Consider the following 9,173-nt stretch of genomic DNA (forward strand, 5'->3'; position numbering starts at 1 on the left):
AGATGACATATACAAAGGATCCCCATATTTCTAAAAATATCCAATTTTGAGTATTGTTTTCTCTGCTCCTTGTTGTGGATGTAGAGTCCAAGTCACTACAGATCAACGGAACAGGATAGAAAGCCCAGAAATAAACCCACGCACCTACGGTCAATTAATCTACAACAAAGGAGGCAAGAATGTACAATGGAGACAAGACAGTCCTCTTTGATAGCTGGTACTGGGAAAACTGGACAGCTACATGTAAAAGAATGAAATTAGAACATGCTCTAACACCATACACAAAAATAGATGCAACATGGATTAAAACCTAAATGTAAGACTGGCTACTATAAAACTCTTAGAGGAAAACATAGGCAGAACACTCTTTGACATCAATCGCAGCAATATCTTTATGGATTCACTTCCTAGAGTAATGAATGGGACCTAATTAAACCAAGCTTTGCAAAGCAAAGGTAACCATTAACAAACGAAAAGACAACCCACAGAATGGGAGAAAATATTTGCAAATATGAACCGACAGAGATTAATCTCCAAAAATATACAAATAGCTCATGCAGCTCAATATCAAAAAACAAACAACCCAATCAAGAAATGAGCAGAAGATCTAAATAGACATTTCTCCGAAGAAGACATACAGATGGCCAAGAGGCACAAGAAAAGATGTTTAACATCACTAATTACTGGAGAAATGAAAATCAAAACTACAATGAGGTACCACCTCACACCAGTCAGAATGGCAATCACCAAAAAGTCTACAAACAATAAATGCTGGAGAGGGTGTGGAGAAAAGGGAACCCTCTTGCACTGTTGGTGGGAATTGTAAATCGAATACAGCCACTATGGAGAACAGTATGGAGGTTCCTTAAAAAACTAAAAACAGAGCTACCATATGATCCAGCAACCCCACTCCTGGGCCTATATCTGGGGAAAACCATTGTTCAAAAAGATACATGCACCCCAATGTTCACTGCAGTGTTGTTTACGATAGCCAAGACATGGAAGCAACCTAAATGTCCATCAACAGAGGAAAGGTTAAGAAGATATGGTACATATATACAATGGAATATTACTCAGCCATAAAAAAGAATGAAATAATTCCATTTGCAGCAACATGAATGGACCTGGAGATTATCATTCTAAGTGAAGCAACTCAGAAAGAGAAAGACAAATATCATATGATATCACTTATATGTGGAATCTAAAATTAAAAAAAAAAGATACAAATGAACTTGTCTATGGAACAGAAACAGACTCACAGACTTAGAGAACGAACTTATGGCTAGCACCAGGGAAGGGTGGTGGAGGAGAGAGAGACTGGGAGTGTGGGATTAACATGTACACACTGCTCTATTTAAAACAGACAACCAACAAGGACCTACTGTAGAGCATAGGGAACTCTGCTTAATACTCTGTAATAACCTAAATGTGAAAATAATTTGAAAAAGAATAGATACATGTATGTGTATAACTGAAACACTTTGCTGTACACCTGAAACTAACACAACATTGTTAATCAACTCTACTCCAATATAAAATAAAAATTAAAAAAATAATATAATAAACAACAAGGTCCTTGTATAGCAAGTTCCCTGTCCCTGTATAGCAAGTTCCTGTATAGCACAGGAAACTATATTAATATCTTGTAATAAACTTTAATGGAAAAAAAAATATCGTTCTAATAAAAAAATATACTCTACTATACTCCAATATAAAACAAAAATTTTTCAAAAGGCAAACGTATAAATCTAAAGCAAAAAACCATAAGAAATTGTTCTTTTCTTGCCACTATATTGACTGAAGTTATCCTTGCTATAGTTCAAGGGAGTCTATATATACAATGCCTTACCCCTTCTCTGAGTTCACAACCCACTGAAAGAGAGGAGTCAAAAGTATCACGACTAGGGCTTCCCTGGGGGCGCAGTAGTTGAGAGTCCGCCTGCCGATGCAGGGGACGCGGGTTCGTGCCCCAGTCCAGGAGGATCCCACGTGCCGCGGAGCGGCTGAGCCCGTGGGCCGTGGCCGCTGGGCCTGCGCGTCCGGAGACTGTGCTCCGTGACGGGAGGGGCCACAACAGTGAGAGGCCTGCGTACCACAAAAAAAAAAAAAAAAAGTATCAAGACTAAAATGTCAGCATTATTTCTGATAAAAGTTAGGTTAAGAAGGTGATATTTTTCTGCAAGCAAGTAAGCTTACTAATGCTCCTCCACAATATTGTAACCCCAGTTCACAAGTTAGAGCTTATGCTCTGTACCTAATGTGAATATTCATAATGTAAATTAAGTTCTTGTACTAGACAAGTTTAAATCTAAAAGGTGACCATAGATATGGGTCTCTAAAAATAAAACATACATAATGTGTTGATTACGAGAGGCTAATTCTGTCTGTGGAGATTCAATGAAAAGTTAGGTAATGAACGGATTCTGGTGCAGGCAATACCATGTTCACAGGCAGAGAGATGGCCCAATGGCAGTCCAGGAGTAGGGGGAAAATTAGCGTAGTTTCTGGGGTCAGTAAGAGCAGTGTCTGGGTAGGAAACATTTAGTCATCAATCGGTATGAGTGGAAGGTATCTAACTTTCTAGTTGCATTCAGACTACTTCCTTTCATTGTCTCTTCCCTCTAGCTTTACCAATTTACAGGTGTTCCTCAAAAAATCCATGCTGTTTTGCCTCTTCAATATTTCTGCATTAATTTTCTGCTTGTTTGTAAATATTTTGAAGTTTTTAGGAATAGTTTTAGTACCATTCCCATCCTTGGAAATACTAGACAAGATGACAAATAAAATTTGGGGAAAGTACCATGACAATCTTTTATGCATTTAGAAAAATCATTTCATGTAACATTTTATTTAATCTTTCGTGGACAGATTTTATTTAATCTTAATGGACAACAGTCCATGAAGTAGGCATTTATTTTCTGCACATTTAGAAACACACAACTGTAACATCTTTGTATGGTGACAGACGATAACTAGGCATATCATGGTGATCATTTTATAGTGTACAGAAATACTGAATCATGCTGTTGTGTACTTGGAACTAACAGTGTATTGTATGTCAATTATATTTCCATTAGCCATAAAAAGAAACGAAACTGAGTTATTTGTAGTGAGGTGGATGGACCTACAGTCTGTCATACAGAGTGAAGTAAGTCACAAATACCATATGCTAACACATATACATGGAATCTCAAAAAAAAAAAAAGGTTCTGAAGAACCTAGGGGCAGGACAAAAATAAAGATGCAGACGTAGAGAATGGACTTGAGAACACAGGGAGGGGGAAGGGTAAGCAGGGATGAAGTGAAAGACTGGTATGGACTTCTATATACACTACCAAATGTAAAATAGAGAGCTAGTGGGAAGCAGCCGCATAGCACAGGGAGATCAGCTGGGTGCTTTGTGACCACCTAGAGGAGTGGGATAGGGAGGGTGGGAGGGAGACACAAGAGGGAGGGGATATGGGGATATATGTATACGTATAGCTGATTCACTTTGTTATAAAGCAGAAACTTACACACCACTGTAAAGCAATTATACTCAAAAAAGATGTTAAGAAAAATAAAATTAAGATATACAGTATAAAAACATATGTAGATACCACGAAGAAATGCATTAAAATGCTAATGATGGTTATCTCTGGGGGATAGGGATTATGGGTGATTATTAATTTTACTTCATGTTTTTATGTATTTCTAATTGTCTGCAATGAACATGTATTGCTTGCAAAGTTAGAAAGAGAACAATAAATGTCATTAAAAAAAGAGAAATATACAACTGAGACTCACAGTTAAAGCAAATTACTTCATGAGCTAACTCATGAATTACACGGTTCATATTTAAACTCTAAATCTCACATAGTCTTCCAGTAGAAAAAAATGAACTTCCATTAAAACAAAACTCCAACAGAGCAGCGGCACTTGCCCAAGGTATTTGCTCCTTTTTAATCTCCTGCTGTCATTAACTCACCAAAATTTAAATAGAAAGTCAAGTTATTTCAGATCCAATATTTGAACACTTTTGCATGTACTGGGGAAAATATGAGGATGCAAGCCAGTTGAATTATAAATTTATTACTTTGAAAAAGAAAAATTATTTTAATCCCTGCATTTAAGACTGGCATGCTGGGACTTCCCTGGTGGCGCAGTGGTTGGGAGTCTGTCTGCCGATGCAGGGGACACGGGTTAGTGCCCTGGTCAGGGAGGATCCCACATGCCGCAGAGCGGCTGGGCCCGTGAGCCATGGCTGCTGAGCCTGTGCTCCACAACAGGAGAGGCCGCGGCAGTGAGAGGCCCGCGTACCGCAAAAAAAAAAAAAAAAAAAAAAAAGACTGGTATGCTGAAATGAATATTATACTCTCAAAATGGTATAGCTTCATGTGCCTAGGCAATATTTTCATGCCCATTGCCAAGAACAGTACATATTTAATGACATAAGAATTGTTAGTGTTCTAAACCCAGAAACGTCAATATATCTAAATTTTTCATAATTTTTATTCTATAAATGCTAGCACACAGTGACTCATATTTAAAATGTGTTATAATCATCATCACTAAGTGGTATTTTTTATTTAAAGTCAATCTCCTTTTTCTAACCACCGACACCCACCATTCATTATGGATTTTGCATGTGGAAGACAAATTCAGCTTATTTTTGATTTTAAATATATTTGAGAGGAACATAATATACTCTTGAATCATCCATTATGCTTTTATTGTTTAATGGACTTATACAAATATTTTATATACTGTACTTCAAACTCTTTTTGGAAGCAAATGATTTGTAAATTAATACATCAATGTAAGTAAACTATAGCATGAAAAACAAGCAGACCCCCTGTTAACTGAAAGTTAATTTCTGTAAAAAAAAAAAAAAAAAAAGTAAAACATCTGCTAAATTTTAATAGTGTTAACGAACTACTCATTCAACAAATATTGGTTGTTCTACTATGTGTCAAGCACCATTCAGGGACTGTTTTTCATAGACCTTAGATGGGAATCAAGGTGGGAGATAAATCCTGATGCTTTCAGGTTAGTTCTGAAGGCAATTTCAAGTCCTTAAGGACAAGAATCACCAGAAGAAATGTCGCTGTTATGATGAGACTGGGCCAGATAACAGAGAATATCACTGTCTAATTTCGTGGATATTAAAAGAGGGAGCTGGTGGGAATGTTGAGTTTTGAGTTGGAAGAGATTTGCTATAAATCATGTTTTGTTTGTACAGATGAGACACACAAGGATTTTACCAAGAGTTAAATGAGATGAAGCAAAAAAAAAAATCAAATTGTAAGTACAGAAAAGTTCTCATTTTTCATGAGCATAAAATCGTCTGGCTGAATAAATGGCACATGCCAGAAGTTATGCTAAATGAGTTGTTTCTGACAAGACTCTGCCATGATCTGTCGTCAAAAATCCCTGGCCTTATGGTAATAGGTACCATAGCTGTCCCTAAACAGGAGATTTAGAAGGAAGAAATTTAAGTGGGACTATGTTTTCCGAAAAACACATGATATGCAGGTTGTCACAGAGCAAGTGAGCAGAAATGTGCTGAATGCTTACTGACAGGTGGGAATATGACAAACTTACTCAAGGACTACCATGGCTCTGTATGCATAAAGATCTTACTTTAAGTAGGAGAGACTAACTAGCGAAAGAATTTAAAAACCTCTTATGTGATAAGAGGATCATACCAGAAAAGAACATGTTTTAAGTCACAGAGAGTTTTACAGGCTGTGGACGGATCTGGATTAAATGGTTTTGGTTACACAGAGATGAGGCATTAGGTGGATATTTTCACAGGTGTAGGCAACAAGTATGTAATTAAGAGTGATAAAATTCTCATTACAACGTAAATATTAACAGCTGAACTCTAATGTTTAGAGATGGGATTTTGATATATTAGTGATTTCTCTGTAATTATTTAAAAATTATTTAAGAATATTTTGGTAAGAAAATGTAATTATAAGTAATTACTATGTAATATCAAGTAAAATAAATCAGAATTAAAATAATATGTAAATGTCATATATATTATTTATAAATATATATAAAATATACATTCTGCAAATTAAATGCTAAAATTATTACCTCTGGGTGTGTGGAGTTAAAACATTTGGTTTTATATTATTTTTTACACCATATTTTAAATTTACCTACTCTCAACTGGTATTGCTTATTCATAAAAAGTCAGTAAATCAATAATTCTATTTCTTACAGCAGGCACAATGAAGTAAACAGAATTCTGTCTTAATAAGCCTTTTTTCTCTCTGTACATAGCATCAATACATGTCTTAGAAGTAACCAGCTTTGTATTTAGAATTTAAATGTTAAACAATTTCAGCCACCAATAATAGACGTACCTTGGAAAGAGCTTGCATGGAGTAATATACTGAGATCAAAATTTAGGCTTCGTGCCTTTTTTTCCAACAGAGAGACAATTTCTAAGAGCAAAATTATTGTCTTAAACTTTGGCGTAATCTACAACATCAGCAGTTCTCAAGCCAGTAATATCACCTTCACCTGGGAACTTGTTAGAAAAACAAATTCCCAAACCCAAACCTGATACTGAATCAAAAACACTTGGTGTCGAGACCAGCAATCTGTGTTTTAACAAGCAGTGCAAGAAATTCTAAATTACGTTAAAGTTTCAGAACCACAATGTATACTACAGAATACAAATAGTTTCAGCAGCTTTTACCTGTCTAAATTCACAGAAGGAAAGCTCAGTAAAGTTGGTAACTTATGTCAGATGCTACCTTGAGTGCTAAGGTCTAAACTTTTTTTTTTTTCTGCTTTCTCCAAAAGCACTTCCAATCAAATAAGATAAGTTGGTATTTCAAGTACTAAATAATTTTGACCAGAGAGATTACACATTTTAAAAACTTTTTAAAAATTTTTTTAGCTCTCAGCATCAGGGCTTTATTCAACCAACCAAAACCAACAACCAGGAACCATCATCACTTTAGCAGAGCATGGAAGGCTCTGTCTAATCAGCAAGCATGGAAAAAAAAAACAGATCAAGAAATCCAACACCTAGAAGCCTGTCTTAGAACAATTAGAATATTTAAAATGATGATTAACTCAACAATTCTCTCACTTATTCCTCATACATGAAAAGTCAAAATATCACTTGGACCACTCCGGGTTTTGAGTGAGGATGTCGATGGGCCATAAGAGACTGGAAAACTATCACCAAGACACACAAACAAGGTAAATGAACTGGAAACTCACACAAACAAAGTAAATAAACTGGAAGCTCAACAACATTTAGGATAAATAATTGAGCTTGTCTTTTACCTCAGGAAAAACACCCCACCCAAAACCAAAAAAGAACACAGTAGGAACGAATTCCAAAGCTGTGTTGCTGCTCCACACTTAGTATGCATTTACACTGGAAGAATGACTGGTGATATTTTGACTTTTTTGTTGTTAATGCTAGAGGTAAAGAAGTTGGTTCTTTCAACACCCAAACCAGAGCAGAGAGACAGCAGTAAATTACAAACGTGGATGGAATAATAGCCATAGGACGTGGACGTGGGGGAGGGGGGTAAGTATTTGTGCTGTTGCATTGGCAGGAGAGTTAAGCAGTCTTAAAGAACATTCTAGGCTTCTAGGTTTGCCATGAAGGGGCATCACAAATCCCAAGGCCCACCACCCGCCCTTTCTCCTCTTCTCCGAGGGCACCTACCTTATGGACAAGCTGTTTGCGTGACGGCTGGGGGACAGATTCACAGAGTTCTGTGAGGGTCTACTCCCATCTTGCTTGGTGTGGTGACGAACAGGAGCCCATGTGTTTTTGCTGATGGAGTCGAACCGGAATCCCCAGGGTCTTTTAAATTGTTTCACCTGATTGTCGGTTCTTTTGGGGAAAGGCAAAGGAGTTGGAGTTTCCTTCTACCTTGCGATGCGGCTGTGTGTCGCACTCCGTTTCAAAAGATGACAGCTGCTGCGTTACTCCTAAAAGTCCACCCACCTCCACACCGAGAAGGACCCCTACGACATCTCCATGGTAAGAGTCCTGTGGCCGCCCATATCCGCCGCTGTCCTGATACATTCCTGCTCTGCCCGGGCTGCACACCTGGACGCTGACATCTGCAACCTCTTGGGGCTCTAGCGATCTCACCATCACCATGTGCACAAGTCCAAATTGGTCTTCTCTGACGTATTTAAAACAAACCCCTGGAGTCCAGGCCTCTGCCCCAGAATTCTGCATCCGCCATGTTTTTATAAACTGAGTATCAGGAGGTATCGACACCCCTTCTCCTATGATGACACCTTCAACAAAGGACACAAGGCACACTAAGGTTTGGCCTCTCTTAGTCGTAATAGGCGCCAACTGCTGCTTGTAAGTTCCAGTTGGTGTCATGGGCACGAAAAGGCATAGCCAGCCGGGTTGAGCTGGAAGCCAAGCAAACTGGTGGAACCCAGAGATGAGCACGTCCTCGTCAGTGGTGCCAGGCAGGTGAACTACCGCATCAGCTTGGGGTGCAGGTCCATGTCCTCCATGTGTGGGGCCGGACACTCGCTTCCCCGCATCCTCACAACCAAGCCGTCGCTGGGTCCGGGGACCGGGAGAAGCTGCTGGCGGGCGCCGGGACGCTGCTCGCCTGACGTAAGCCCCAGCGTCTCGCTGCCTCATGCGGGTAAATACTCAGCCACGCACTCTCGTGCTTTTGCCCCTCCCACCCCCAGTCTCCCACCCTCCCAGCTCCACAGCCTCCGCTGACTCCGCCTCCCCCCGCGCCACGCCCACTGGTAGCAGATAAGTGAGAGCATTCAAACAAATAAATGTCGATATGCGGAACGTGTAAACCCAAGAATCCAAATGAAACATCAAAACTACAAATAGGGGCTCCCCTGGTGACGCAGTGGTTGAGAGTCCGCCTGCCGATGCAGGGAACACGGGTTCGTGCCCCGGTCCAGGGAGATCCCACATGCCGCGGAGCGGCTGGGCCCGTGAACCATGGCCGCTGAGCCTGCGCGTCCGGAGCCTGTGCTCCGCAACGGGAGAGGCCACAACAGTGAGAGGCCCGCGTACCGCAAAAAAAAAAAAAGAAAAAGAAAAAAACTACAAATAGATATGCAGAGAGAACATCTCAGGATTAAATAATACAAATACCATGTATAAACTGCAAAACTCGAGAGGCCTGATAAGGCCATCCTATACAGAGCTGTTA

At 39.3% G+C, this 9,173-nt stretch overlaps 1 pseudogene; it reads right to left on the bottom strand.

Annotated features, from left to right (window-relative positions):
* Positions 1–6,457: 6,457 nt before the first annotated feature.
* LOC116759161 lies at positions 6,458–8,502 on the bottom strand (annotated as a pseudogene).
* Between the last annotated feature and the right edge of the window lie 671 nt (positions 8,503–9,173).

Source organism: Phocoena sinus, chromosome 9 (genome assembly GCF_008692025.1).
Source record: "Phocoena sinus isolate mPhoSin1 chromosome 9, mPhoSin1.pri, whole genome shotgun sequence".
Classification (NCBI taxonomy): Eukaryota; Metazoa; Chordata; class Mammalia; order Artiodactyla; family Phocoenidae; genus Phocoena; species Phocoena sinus.